General features: G+C 41.2%; 1 protein-coding gene across 15 annotated transcripts in view; it reads right to left on the bottom strand.

Annotated features, from left to right (window-relative positions):
- The window catches only part of LOC125903859 (neurexin-1a), a 403,149-nt gene that overhangs the window by 120,622 nt on the left and 266,624 nt on the right, over positions 1-15,903 (bottom strand). The gene's annotated exons all lie outside the window — the stretch shown is intronic.

Genomic DNA, 15,903 nt, shown 5'->3' with positions numbered 1-15,903 from the left:
CACAAAAGCAAACACCTGGGACCACAACCTAAACTAATTTCAGCGCAGTTACAGATCTCATCTGATTTAACCAGAGGACTGCAGAGAGTTGGCCACAAAATGAGAAAATCCTCTTCCACAACTAATCTTTCACCATTTTTTTTCTGATTCATTTTTTTCCCCCCTCAGTTCTGACTCGTGTTACTGTTAGTGAGATGTCTTCTTGACAGAGAGCCAAAAACAGCTCTTCTTTGTTTCCATTTAAGACCCAAAGGATCGTGCGAGTCTCTGATGCATGTGATGCTTTGAGCACATTCCCCCTCTTGGATCTAGACTTGTCTGTTTTTTCTTTGTTTCTTTTGAAGGTAAAAATCGTAAAGTAAAGCCATGGAGAGTTATCTAAAAGGGAAAAGGGGGGGGGGAAATGGGAGGAATCTGCTGGAAAGTCCGGCCGGCTCTCCCCCCCCCCCCCCGAACTAAGTGATCAGTGAGAGGAGGAGAAATTGGTCTTGGGTTTAATAGTCCCTTGGAGAGCAAAAGGGAATAAAAGGACATGAGTGGTCTCTGTTACTCACTTAAGACTGCAACCGCAGTGCACTGCGCTGATGAGATGATTTTTGGAGGACTGGAGGAATAGTGGAGGGAGAGCAGCAGATGGGTGGTCTAAGAGTGCCTGACCTGACTGGAGCAAGGCCTTTAAATCAGTTAAGGGGCCATCAGGCGACACTTTATCACACATGGAGAGACCCTTTGGAAAGAGACAGGCACTTAGAACTACTTTGAAAGCAATGTTTCCCCTACTCAAGAGTCGCTGTGATGTTTATTGTAACAATAACAAGCAAATACACCTAATGACATGTTATTTATTTATACACAATCAGTGGAATGCTGAAAGATCAAGGGTTACAGCAGCCTGCTGCTTTCTAATCAGGTGCAGTTTAGTGCATCAGATGCAAGTGTTGGCTCAGATCAAGCATGCAGGCCAAGCCATGCATAAACCTGGTGTACCTGTTGTGCACTGGAGTGACACATCTGCATCCCTGGGAATGAGAGTGTTTGGAAGCCTTTATCTCTGAGGTATACTGTACACTGGCAGAGACACTATATTGTAATGAGCATGGTGCACATAGCGTGGGAAAGGAAATGTAAACATTCTTAGATGAAATCTCTTCCATGATATGAAGCATCAGAGGGACCGAAAGAGCAACCAACTGTGATTGGACACAATTCAAGTTTCTATTTTGATGCACACGAGACAGAGTCGAGGGAACAAGCAGCTGTGTCAGCTACATTACATACAGTGTCATCCTTTCGTCACAAAGACGTAGGTATTCAGCTCTAATACTGCCTGTCATGCGTTGACATACAACGTTAAACCTGAGCTCTTCATACAACTGGGAGTGTTCTGGGAATATCAAACATGTCATTACTCATCCAAACATGCTTCGCAATCGCTACAGAGAGACAGAGGAGCACACAATGCGCTGATGCTAATGTGTGCAAGTGTACGGAAATAGAAACACAGTGCTGTCTTAGTCATCCCGAGATATGACATGATAAGAACAGACAGATACAGGGAGTCAACACTCAATACAAACACACGAGCTGTACAGTATTTCAACACAGAGGGCGGCCAGGGTGTCAATACTGTTTGTGTTAGCGGGGGATGTTACACCAGGGTGCCTGTCCATCAGATTACACTACTGTATCTGTTAGAGTGGGTGAAGTAAACTCTGACCTCCATAGGCCGAGAAGGCATCGACTTGCTGGTTTCCAATTCGTCTGCACCTCAGCATCTCTGGCTCGCTCCCATACTACAGGGCGCTGTAGCTTAAAGCTGCAGTAGGTAAGTTTTATAAAAACAATAACCTATTGTCATATTTGGTGAGACTGTCACTAAAACCGGATATTTGTACATGACATAGATAATCTGTGAAAAATATCAGGTTCCTCTGGCCCCTCCTAGTGCTCCTAATGGCATGTTCAAGACTCCAACGAAAACAGCCAATCAGAGCCAGGAGGAGTCTCTAACGCAGTGTCACTATACACACTGCACAGTCCTGTGCATGCTCTCACCCAGTCAAGCGCAATATCTTTAGTGCTTTACCTTAGGAGGTGCTTTGCAAACACAATGACTGAGAATTAAGCCACCAGAATTGGCTAACCACAGCAGCCTGCACTCCCTCCGCCAGCTCTGGGTCTAACCTGTGCAATGACAACAGAAAGTATGCAGTGCATGCACCCCTGTACACACACAATTAAAATCTAATTCTGTGGGAACCACTGAAAAAAACACTACTCAAGCTGATAAAACAGTCCACTAACAGGAAATAATTCACACTTTGTGTTGTAAAATGAAATCTGAAAACGTCACTGCATGGTGGTGTGATGGAACGACTTTATTTTCAGCAAAACAAAGAAACAAAAACTCCACATCACTCCCCATTCATCATTACTCTAATTTTCTCTCAAATGACTTTACATGATAATCAATTTAGTGGAGCAACTAAATTAAGTTTAAAAAGCTCTTCAAAACATTCGTTTGATACTGTGAATGGTGAAAGTTATCTGGTTTTAGTATTTACATACAGCATCATTTTTATTTTGGTGTTTTGGTTTCAGGGAGTGGCACTATCTTGTGTCGCTGTACAACATAATGCAGAATTTGCTGTGCACAACATTTATCATCATAAAAGTAAAGTGACATGGCTACAGTCAAATAACGGTACTGCTTTTTTTTCCCCTTTTCTTGTTTAGCATAAACACAGAGATACAAACACACAGATACCAACATGCACACGGCATTCGTTTCCATTACCAGGGCTGGAGCAGGCCCAAACTACATATATGGAAGATAAACAGATGGATTTTTTTTCATTGCACATTTAGCTGTTTGCCTGCTGGCGAGAGATGCTTTGGAATCTGGCTGATGTGACGAATATTTTTTTTCCCTCTCCTAATGCATAAACGATGCCACAATAGTGTAATTCATTTCCATAAATCCATTTAAATACACATTAAGATAAAGCGCTGAAGAAAATAACATTCAAAAATCCTTGTACCTAAGTGCAAATAAAGGTTGTGTGTGCGCGTACGGGTGTACGTACGTTCTTACGCATGTGTCAGTGAGTGGATGTGTGCGCGTGTGACGATGATGTGTCTGCGAATGCATAAACCAAATCCTAACTGTCAGTAAGAGAGATACAGGTCACAGGTCGGCAGCTTTTCGAAGGCTTTCTCTCTATCTCCTCTGACAGTTCCCAAGATGCAGTGGGCCACCAGGGCACTGTGTCTGTCTCTGCCTGTCTGTCTTTCCTGAAATCCGTCTAAAGTAGATCAGTTCCCTTCTCAGAGCGCTTCATCCTGAACAGGTCAAGGACGGACTGCGTCTCCCTACAGGAGTCCACAGCTTCTTTGTTAACGAACCACTCTGCTTTGCTCCAGCTAACTGGGACAACAAAGAGGTTTAGAGGAAATAAATGGTCTTTTCTGAATAAGAAAGTATTTATAAACAAACCGCTTCCACTCTTCTCAGAAGCGTCTAGCTACCATTTGAATGAAGTTCATTCCTTTTGGAATAAAACCACACAATAAAAGCATGAGGAAAATAATCTCGTTTCTTTGAAGAGACATACTACATACACTCACTCTTTGTTCTGGTTTTGAAAATAGCTATTTCAATACCAAGGCATTCAGCAGCCAAGACCAGTAGTCAAGTGGGTATCTTACTACAGGGAGTGTCATAATGAGAAGCATCTCCTTCATACACAAAGTTTAATCAACGAACACTACTACTGCTCTTCTTTTCCAGTGTCCATCATTCAAGTACACTTTAAACCACATGTGATGTCATACATTTAAAGAATCCATCATTATGCATTTTCCCATCTCTTATTTAAATCATTCAAGTAACATGAAATTACTAAAGAAACCAGTCAAGTGAGTGACAATAACTTCCACAGACAATCAAGGGGACTGTATGGTCTCTCGTGGCTTTCATCTTTATACTACACAGCGCAGAAGTTGTACTTCACTCAAGCTTCACACTCAAAGCTGTTGTGTTAGAAATGTGCACCAGTAAAGATTTCTAAGAAGAGTGGTGCTGCTGGGTTGAGACATAAGGTAAAGCTGCTCTGGGCAAACAATCTGCTCCAACGAAAGAATCAAAGCTGAGGTGGCTGACCACATTCAGACATGTGGAAAAGGAGCAAGGTAAAGAGGAGCAGCTGAACAATGTCTGCTGTATGGTAGGGAAGCACAGAGAGTGAGCTTTAGAAAACGTACCTATAGGGTGACTGTAGCGAATATAAAAAGGAGGGAAAGTTATTTTGAAGCTAAAATACTGTTTTGAGATGCTGATGACAGTAAACAACCTATACCAACACACACTAAAGGAGCTGGGCAGAGGTAACCTACCCTGGGTCAGCATCCTTCAAGTTCAACCAGGATTTCTCACTAGTTGGCTGGTCATGCCAAACAAGGGTATGATGAAACACTTTCTGTATCGGAAGTTGAGAATCATCTTTGGTGTGGCTTTTGACAACCCACATTTTCCTAACGTGTCGCCACTATCCTCCAAGACATCAAAAGCATGTGGACAGTTTGACCATACTGTAGATCATGTACATAAAATGAAACAGTAGAGAGCAAATGCTGCCTCAGCTTCTAAGTTTTTAGTCACCTTATACCTTACCTTGCTATCAGACAGCTCCTTTCTAATAAGGAACTGAAGCAATGATTTAGTGTGTTAGGTAGAGGACATACAATATTCCAAATAAAGCATACTGATGTTTTTGGGTTTTTTTCTGTGGGTCTTTTTAGGTGGATAAAATATGTATTGCTGAGTCCCCCGACCACAGTGTTACGTTGCTTAGCTTTCATGTAGTTTATCAAAGACACTTGCAAAGCAACATGGTCCATAAAATAAGCACAGCAGAAACTTTTAATAAGTTGGACCAAGTTGTCTAATTTTATCTTTAAACATTACAGTTATGGCTGAAATGACAGAAATATGCTAGTTCACATATTTCCGCATTTGATATCAGTTGTCTGCCCAGAAGTAATTGTTGTTAGTTGCTCAGTGTCATGGTGATTTCACCGATAGGTTCATCGTTTACTGAAGTCCAGTAAACATCTATAATGCACATTTAAAATGCAATTAACTGTACCCTGACAAGCATGTCATGTGATAAGACCAAACTAATTCAGCACAAACACTTAGCTGGAGCCAAGGAAGGTTGCAGGGGTGATACACACTTGTATTTTCCATGGTGATAATACCAAAGGCATGCCACAAAATCCAGTGACAAGAGAAGCTGAAAGTCACTGGTGCTGACTGTTACTGGGTATGCAGAGCCATTCATTTCTAAGTGAAGACTTGGTATAGGAATGGCCAAAGGCCAAAAGCACAGCACGCAATATATATTTGTAAAAAGTGTGTCACATACAGAATGAGTGAGGCAGGGTGCCTCCAGCTGTCTGCATACATTACCTTTGAAACATTACTAGTACTGGATTCTTGATGGTGTCAGTGAGGTGGCAGAGCCCAACACCAAATATCCCATCTAAAATATTTCAAGCCTATTAAGCAGGTTCCCTCTTTAAATCACTCAGTCAGGACAGCTCTTTTGCCGTGACTGACTTTGGCTAAGACAGTCAGTGATCTGTGTGTGCTCTCCACCCAAGCTTTCTACAGATAAGAGAGGATTTGAGTAGTGCCACACATGAAATCTCTCCTTTATGTGAAAAAAAATAAAAAATAAATTTAGAAGCCGACTTGGTTTAAGGACAATTCAGACAGATGAGTTCTATTGACCTCCACGTGATGGAGAAAGAGAGGAGAGTTTGTACTGTCTAAGCCCTTTGTGCATATTGTTAATATTACTTGGAGCATGCAGCTATGCTCAGACATACTAAACAGTTGTTTGTTTGCTAGGGAGACTGACTGGCAAGCCCCTCTTGAAGCAGAGGCACTTTCATTTGCTTTGTGACAGCGTTTTACAAGTTTACACGTTTATCTCGATGCTCCTGTGGCTATACTGCAGGCACAGTATATGTCCAGTGGTGTATCGCATCAAGTGTTATTTATTTTATAATAGTAAGTGTTTAGGGGTAGGGTTGGGGTTTATCTATCAAGCGTGTCTGATTCCTTCTCCAGGTCTTAATACTTAATTTGGAACTTAGGGGGCTTTCATACCAACAGTAGCATGACAAGAAAACAATAGAATGGGATACTTTGATGTAAAATTGGATGTGTTGCTTCATACAATTTAAGGAAACGACAGCCCACTTGTCAAAAGCCAAGACACTGTGCCGTGGTGTATGTCCTTGGGCTCCTTTGAGGCCAAACTGCACAACTGTAAAGTTCTTCCATTTTTACCCCATTTCCTACAGACTAAAGAACACTGGGAGCTCTCTTCAGTTCCAACAATAAATCTATAGTACTCTGTACTCAACTAAGACCACAATGAAGGAGGGACAACCATTTATCAGCAGCTGCCTGAGGTGGATCTTGGGCATCCACTGGCTAGATACCATCAGCAACAATGATCTCTGGCAGAAAACAAGCCAACAACCTGAGGAAGAGGAGATCAAATGAACAAGATGGCGAGGGATCAGCCACACCATCCTGAAACACACTGCCAGCACCACCAGGCAGGCCCTTAGATGAAGCTCAAAAGGCACAAAAAAGAGATTGGCCCATGAACACCTGGTGAGTGGACCTCGAAACTGACATCAGGCAGAGTGGGATGATGTGGAAGCAGCTGGAAAGGAAAGCCCAGGACAGAAGCCTGTGGCAAACTGTAGTCAATGTCCTGTGCTCCACAAGAAAGGAGCAATAGGTGTGATTAAGTAAAGTTTACATACAGTCAGCTGGGGATTTTAAGCATGACCACACTACTGCTACTACTATATGATGAGGAAGCTCCCCTAACCTTTACCCAAACCACGATGTCTCCCAAACCTTAACAAAGTACTTACTTCAACCCAAACCAGTAGCTCAAGCAAATGATATCATCTTGCCGATAGCAGCAGCAGATCATAAAATACCCCGATGTATTGCTGTAGAGGGCGTAGATAAACAATGCATTCTGTTTCATTTGAAGGATTCATCAACAATGGTAGATATTTCCTCTGGTGTATGTACTTGTATGCATTGCATTGGCCATCATTATGAGCTGCTGGATGAAGTTACATTGTGCTGCTCAAAAAAGTACAGTCACAACTTTTGTGCTGCACTACAGTGAAGAAAAAAAAAGATCCACCTGCAGCGGGACCCCTGTGGAGCCAACACAGTAGCCTCATTGAAATGGAAAAGAAGCCTGCTGCAGTACCATTGTTGGATATGTTTGTGCTAAACTTTAACATCAACAGCAGTGCTGAGGCATATGCACTTCTGATACATGGAGTATCACATTTTACCCATTTTGTTTTCCTTTACCTCTGTTTAGCAGCTGAAAGAGGGGTAGAACAAGTTTAGCCAGCTTGGACTGCACAATTAATTACATTCAGTCAGACTCATCATGTGGCATGTTGTCAATATGTCAATGTCGCAGCAGGTGTTGGTGCAGCAGAGTCCTGTTTGACTAACTCTAGGCCTGTGGTCACAGTTGGAGCTCTCTGAAACACCACCCTCTGGCTCCACAGGTCGCTGAGGACATAATAGGTTTGTCATTAAGCTAATAATGATAGGAAGCCAGTGAAGCTCTTAGGCTCACCTAGAACTAAAGAAATGATCTCTCCAAGCAGGTGGGTTTCATAATTATATCTGTCACAGTGACGGTATTGTTTGGTCTCTTTGTCTGCTTCTGCACATGCTGTTACTGTAAAGTTAAGTCTGACCTCCAGCCTGTCAAAGGGGGGGTAACATACATTCGTTGTTCTGTACTCAGATACTATGACTTATATAAATGTCTATAATTTGTTTCCAACTGCAGAACAATCCACTGCTTCTGTGTTCTGTTTATTGGGAAATCGGTCAGCATCTCAATTTGCAATTCACTGAACTGAAAATCAAATTTTCTCTTCAATTAAATGACTTCTGACTGTGGAATCATTCACAGAATGTCAAGAGGACAGGAGCCTCAGAAAGTTTTTAAATAGTTGGGTACAAGCAAGCAATCTGTTTTGTTTTGTTTTTTTAGGGATGTTTGAGAGTCTCACCACAGTTCTCCAGGGTGTCATGTTCAATAGCCCGAGTTTAGGAGAAAGGGGAATATTCACGGTGTTAGTGTATTACCCAGCAGGGTAGTTTAGCAGATATTCTGTCTTCTAGTCAACACTTTAATTAGCATTGTGCTGTGGAGAAACAACAACTTCTTATTTCCTGTCAACATGCCCCTCCAGGCTACCAATTAATAAAAACCACCTCAAAGATTAGGTTCTCACCACTGCACTGCAATGAGTTCTAGATGGGATTCTGATTACAGCAGAGATTACAATGAAGACAACTAAATGTGCGTAAGGCTAGTGCTCAACTCTGATCTGACCGCATACTGTTCATTGACACAAAAATAATGTTCAAAAACTCATGTAATAGAAAATAGCACAGGAAGTGCTTTCTCCAGCTGAGGGCACATCAGAGCTCTGTCTCACCATATGAACAGCAGCATGGCCTTATGAAGCAATCCGACATATGTCAGACACTGCTGCTCCTACATACTAATGCTACTGTGCCAGCATGAAGCGACATCACATAATAAGTAAGTGTCATGTCTCCTCACAGCTGGATTCTATGCTGTACCATCAGTCAAGTGAACTACCAAGTCATGTGCAGCCTATGTATATATGTATGTCAAACTGATGAAAATTCAGTATTCTATCAACCCAGCTAAACCATGTTAGTGATTCTACATCACTTTGAGAGATAGCACTGTTTGGACAAAGTTACAGACATGTTACAGCATCCACAGTGGGAGGAAAGGAGACCTGGTTTCCATGCCAACAGCCTTTACCCACATATGGCCACTGCTTCCTGGCACAGAAACCCATTTAAATTCAGACGCTCAATCAGTACGAGGAAATTATTGAAAAATAATTAGGCCAGACAGTGACCACTTATATTGAGTTGAAAGTGGAGAATAAGTGAAAGTAAAAGAGGAACAACAAGAAGACATCACGATAAAGCCTCATTCGATAGCTCAGGACGGATAAAAATCTTGAGAAAGAGTCCTACTCGGTATCCAGCAACAACAGCAGCTATGAAATATATGTGAAAAAAGGTGCAGAGCCACATCCTACTATACTGTGCAGCTTCAGACACTGACATGTACTTTAGAGACATGAAAGCAGAATAAGACCTAGTATAAAATGTCTAAAAAATAGCTGATTTTACACTGGTTTCTGCTTTTTGTAGTAGAGAAGATGGTGATAAATACTAGGTTCATATCAATCTGTTAAATACATTATGTACTTAAGTACGACTGGTATCTAGATTTTTCAATAAATCCCTTAAAAACACCCAAACCATTCATGACAAAATATTAAAAAAGGAATTCACAAATATATATAGCCAAATATAAATCAAATCCTTAAATGTCTCTACTTATAATATATGTAATGAAGACTCTGGGGGAATTTAACAAAAGGTATGAAGGGTATTTTTGGAGCAATGGAAGTTATCACTTTGTTAACATGTATGATTTCCAGTGAATGACTTCCTGTGAGAAATATGTTGTCTTCACTTAGTGACTATTTTTAAAGATGACTGATAGAGAGCTTTGTCACATTGTGCAATGACGATCACCTCAATATCATCAAAGCCAGTGAGCTTGTGGTAGACTAACAGAGGAACAGGACACAACTCAAAGTTGTAGCTATGACAGTAGACAATGCTTCAGATATGAGAGTTGCTACTGCAAAGAAGCTACAAATTTAAAACGTGGATGCTTCCCACACATCTTCCACACATCGCAGCACAGAAAATCTACACAATCACCACTGGTTCAAGCTGGGCACCAAAGATTAGTGTCACCAATTTAGTATCTGACCAAATGTCTCCCTTCTGTCCCTAAGGTGTGGCGTTGAGTAATGGCCAGAAAAGGGTTTCTGCAGAACATTATGATGTCACAGGGAAGTTAACCTTTGACATTTTTGGGGGTGGCTGTGGCTCAGGAGGTAGAGCGGGTTGTCCTTCAACTACAAGGTTAGCCTTTCAATCCCCGGCTTCTCCTATCTGCATGCTGAAGTGTTTTTGAGCAAGGCAATGAACTCCAAGTTACTCCCAATGTGCAGGCTGTCGCCTTTATGGCAATTTGGCCACCACTGATGTATGAATGTGTGAATGGGTGAGTGAGAGTCAAATTCTAAAAGTGCTTTCTTGGTAAGGTAGACAGGCGCTATATAAATGCAGTCCACTTACCATTTTGGATATAAATTATCATCACTTCATCATTTTATCTTATTAGACATTTGTGTGAATTCTTGTTATCATTATTGTATGACATTTGAATTACAGTGAGAAACGTATTTTGTGAGGTCACTGGGACCTTTGACCTATGACCACCAAAGTCTAATCAGTTTATCCTTGAAGTGGACGTTTGTGCAAGATCTAAAGAAATTCCCTCCGAGCGTTTCTGAAGATATCACATCCACGACAAAAGACAGACATGAAGTGCAAGTGACCAGTAACCAGTAAAACTTAATTAGTTCATCCTTGAGCCCAAGTCAACGTTCGTCCCAAATTTGAAGAAATTTCCTCAAGGAGTTTCTGAGATACAAAGATCATGAGAATGAGACGGACGGACAGCCTGAAAACATAATGCCTCTGGCCATGGCTGTCATTGAAACAGAGGCATAAAAATGTACTGTTTCAAGGATGATGTAGCGATTAGAATAAATAAATAAATAAATAAATAAACCTCTCCATTGCTAAAGTGTTATGGTTATTTGATTGTACATTAGAAAAGCCTTCAGCTGCTTTGCAACAAATCAGTTAAACTTAACATTGGTGCTATGATTCGTGTAAGTGTCTGTGCACATTTGGGGGAATGGTTACTGAAGTGAACACACAGAAGCACTTAAGACTGCTTCTCTCATATCTAGGGGCACAATGGCTGTTCAATACTAGGCCAAGCTTTCAGCACACACTGAAGCCCAAATACTTTCAGACCCATAGATTTGTTTGGCTGAGCTGCATTAAAAGAGGGCCACATCCAGGGCAAGGAGAACAATACTTCCATGTGACAGCAGGCTGTTTACTCCAGTGCCTCATATCCCCTTGGCCTCACTACTGGACTGAGTGTCCCCTTATATTGATCGAAACCAAACTAAGTGGTCTAATCCTTGCATGCCACCACAGAAGACTGGGACAAAACTGTCTGCTGTTCTTCCTGCACGCTTGTGTGTGTGTGTGTGTGTGTGTGTGTGTGTGTGTGTGTGTGTGTGTGTGTGTGTGTGTGTGTGTGTGTGCTTATCTGCATGTTAAATCTGGAGAACCGTCACGACTGCACTGAAAACAAGTGCCCTATTTTAAATGAAAAGAAATTTCTAAGAAGATGCCTTAAGTTTTGCAAGAGGCTAAACTGGGGCAAATAATTGTTCATGTAAATTCTCAATGCTACTCTTGAATAATGTGAGTACAAAAATTCAGACACTGCAGAATCCTTGCAAAATTGGACATGATGAATTGCTGAAATACAATAATTGTCAGTGGAATCCACCTCTCTGTGAATTGGTTGTTCTTCATTTTTATCTTAAATTCTGAGCTTCTAGTCTTTTTAAAATATTTATTTGAATTTTGGCTTTTGTGGACTGACGCAACAAACGCGTCAGTGTTGGTTCCTCTGTGTAGTGGCTGCCTTTAGACTATATGAAGAATATCACATGACAGAAATAGGGTCTTTTACTTTATGTTTGTGCTTAAGAAAAATCAGACCCCTGTCTAATGCAAATGGCATAGTAGATGCTGAGCCTGGGGCCCAGACGGACTATTCTCAAGGTATAAAGGCACAAGAATGAGCATTGACTCAGACACATTAGAATCAAGTGAGAGGGACTCGTCTTTGCCCCTTGGGCAGAGACAATGGAGACGAGACCCACACAACCTCCATTGTTGATACAATATTGACATGGCACTAATAGCTCTGGCTATAAGACTGGCTGGAGGAGCAATCAGGCGAGACAAAAATTGCGTGAAGGCCAGGCATACCCCTCTCCGTAGCATCTCCTCGACCCACTTTAGCTCAACAGCAAACACCATTCTGTTTGTCTCTGTACATTACACTGAGATGCTTGACCACTGCAGGCGAACTCCCTCAGGAAGTCCAGACTGGAGTTTAAGTCCCACAAACACACACACATGCCAAGCCAGCTTCTGAATGAAAACTAGAACACTTTTTTTCTACCCCAATGGACATTACAGAGAGGACAAAATGCAATATGGCATTATCAACTCATACTCTAAGCTAAGAAGATACTGGTAATGTTCTGCTGCTGGCTGATTACCAGCATCGGTTTGTGCTTGTACAACACTACTGACGACTTCATCACACATAGATACATGCAGTCTGTGTCTCCTTTTTGGGTCACTAATGGAAATGTGTTCCACATGCCATTTTATTCCTACTGGCATCAAAAACAGCTTGCAGTGATGAGACCAAATGCAAGCTTAACATCAGTCTTAACTATCATAGTTCATCTCACGTGCATGACGAACTGAAAGAGATTCATCTTGGCCAGCATGGCACGCATTTTTTATTTTTTATCTCCCCTAGTTTCACTGACTGTAGGTATCCAGTGGAGATAATTGGTTCTAAAAATACAACTCTAAGACACCGTGTCCACAGTTCATTCAAAAAAAGTACTGGCACATCACTGGGAGTGTTTGGGAGAAGATGAAGAGAAGATCTGAAGATTGTTTTTATATCTATGTCATCATCCCGCCAATCATTCTGAACTGAAAGGTGCAGCACTGTTCTGAGAAGTTGAAATACTTTTATCATAGCAAATTCACAGCGCAGCCAAAAAATGGTGGATTGCTCTGAAAAATGAAACCCAGTGCAGAGTGTATGTGGAAACATGCAGCACACACACGCCACACCTACTGTAGACTTTTGAGGACAGATAGAATTACTTGCAAAGAGCAAAGTATGACCTGAAAATAGAAAAAAACTGAAGAGCAAAGAATGCCGTTTACTAAATACATGCCATTTTCTATTTTACTAAAGATACTCTTCTGATAGGGGAACTTGTCACTTCATGATCTCACTGATGTCTTCCTCTTTCTTCTACTGTATGTTCATGTGCATCCCCCACAGGACCAAACAGTTATAAAGCCATGCATGTTAGGCCATAGCTTGCAATGCAGTAATTTAAAACAACGCTTCTCTTTAATTCACTTGTTTAAAAATGATGCCAAATCTCTGATGCCCCATTTCTCTCTGTACAGCGACAAACCTCAGAGGAAAAGAGTACTTTCAGATTGCCAAAAGTACTTAATAACACCGTTTTAGTCAAAATAATAATCATCTCAGCTTAGCTGAACATTTTACAAAATATGATGTATTTTTCAAGGAAAGGCCCAGAGTGGCTTTTGATTGTTTTCATTCTTAAAACAGATCAGTGCTTCCTTTAGGCTTGGACGGTTTCAAGGTGTTACGGTATAGCAGGGTATTTAGAAATCCTGAAGGTTTGATTTTCAGTACCTTCAAAAATACAGATGCTCCTCTTTCTAATAAACTGATATGGAGATGCTGTATTGAGGTGATGTAATGTAGTGCACCGTGCACACCACCAGGCGTCAGGCTCTACTGGTGGGACTGAGCTCAGAAAGATGGAGACTGCGAGTGGCGGGGATAATGTTATGCGACTAGTTAAAAAAAAAAAGAAAAAAGAAAAAACACCTGCCCCTATCTGGGAGTATTGCTACAAAATCAGTTTATTTGCCACATCATTTTATTCAACAAGATCAGACTGTTTAGCCCAATGATGTTACCGTATCTGCTGCAGCAACACGTGTCATCAGGTCTTCCAGGAAGAAGGATGCTTCTTTTCTATCTACTTATTATTCCATGGGTCATAATCATTTATGCCCAGCAAGACTTGTCCAAGTAGGCTAACTGCATATTAGAATGCAGTATTGTAGGCAGTGTAGACAGTGACATGTGCTACAATTACTTTTTTTTTGTTTTTGGTTTGTTTCTTTTACATAAACACCATCATATATTATATACTGCGGTAAAATGTGAGGAAGATAAGACAAATATACTGCCCAAGCCTTGTTTCCTCCTACAATAACTGTTAATTACATTAATTTGATTGCAAGTCACTGTCGCATGCTGTTTTTTCTTTTGTTGTTGAGATTGAGTGCACTGCAGTAAACTGAGGTTGACAGTAAATTTACAGCACAACTGGGCACGAGTATCAACACATTATTCCGTTTAAAATGATTTAAATTTTGAATTTACATGAGCTGAACAATGAGATGGTATTGTACTATCAGGCATAATATTAGTTCCCTTATGATTTGTGACTGACGGCTGTACAATGCATCCCGGCTGTGAATGTTATGGGGCCAGGGGCTGAGAAATGGAGTTTTTCTCCTTGTCAGAAGGCAGACTACCCTCTAGAGAAATATGTGGAAATGCAGTGAGCTCCCCATGTAAGTTGCTTTCTCGGAGACCCATTGCTCTGTTGTAAATTGCCTGCATTTCAGCTTATGCAAATATAGCTGGTAAAAAGTGATATTTTCCTCAGAGACGCTTCTCTCGTTTCTTTGCCGCTCCCCCTTCTCCTCTATCCCCATGACAATCCATCAACATAGATAAAACCCCACCATCTCCAGCTTCATTTTTCCCACTCATAGAATTTCCTTGGCAGAGTGAGGATGCCTTGCATCACTATTCTGAGGACTAGTTCATCCGTAGTGAAAGAGATTTCTTGGAAAGTATGTTTTTTTTTGTGGTAACATATTGCATCCCTTGGGCCTGCACATTGATCCGTCCTATTGTCTTGTCAGGTCAGTAGGAATAATGAGACCAGCTACAGTAACCAGAGTCGGCAGGTAGAGCACTTTTGCTCAGATATAATATATGCGTACATGTCCTGTGAGCCACTCTACTCCCAGCGCTGAAAATGAGCTGTATGGGCCTGCTCAGGATGAATATGTATGACAGGAAGAACGATATATAAAAAAAAGAAAGTTCCAAACTGCATTTCTTCTCCCTTTAATGCACAAGGCAGGTTCACGAGGAGTTCGCCATCAAAAATATCCCTCAACACCTCCAGCACAGCCCTACTCCTCTGTTGATCCAAACATGGTCTGAGGAATGAAAGGGAGAGTAAAACGAGCAGAGCAGGGCTGGGATCAGGACGAGCTACACTCAAGCTCACATCTCATGGACAGAAGAATCCTTTTAGTGTTATCACGGGCAGCAGATATGTCCGGCGCGTAAGGCTGCACGGGAATCTATTAACACTTTCTGCTGATAACAAAAGATGGGGTCTTATCAAGCTGGTAGAAGTGACACAGAATGCATTAACATTTATGGTGCTCTCTCCTCTGCTTTTGTGTCATCTCCAGAGTGCCCGCTCTGTTCTTTCCTCCTTAATGTAGTTCAGCACTTTGCCCATTCACCCCTTACTGTGTGAACTGCTGCAGAAGAAAATAATGACCAAACAAAATCCCCTGTGCATGTTTTGCATAAGGAAGTAGCCCATTTTCTAAAGGAGGAGCAGACATTACCCTAGTTCTCTCAAAAACTAAACATTAATGAGCTCAGAGTCCTTTAAACAAAACGCCTACTTAACTGTCTTTAAGGGAGATTAATACCACAGAACTTTTAAATTGCATCATGTGGCTCAAAGTAAGCTTAAATCTTCTGCTTAAACTATAATAAATAATGAGCACATTTGTGGTTACTGTCAATTATTTTGTTTACTTGATTGACTTGTTGTTGATGTTTTATTTAGCAGAACACAATGTTT

The sequence above is a fragment of the Epinephelus fuscoguttatus genome, linkage group LG16 (genome assembly GCF_011397635.1).
Source record: "Epinephelus fuscoguttatus linkage group LG16, E.fuscoguttatus.final_Chr_v1".
Taxonomy (NCBI): domain Eukaryota; kingdom Metazoa; phylum Chordata; class Actinopteri; order Perciformes; family Serranidae; genus Epinephelus; species Epinephelus fuscoguttatus.
The sequence above is the reverse complement of the archived record's forward strand: the minus strand, read 5'-3'. Positions and strand labels throughout refer to the sequence as shown.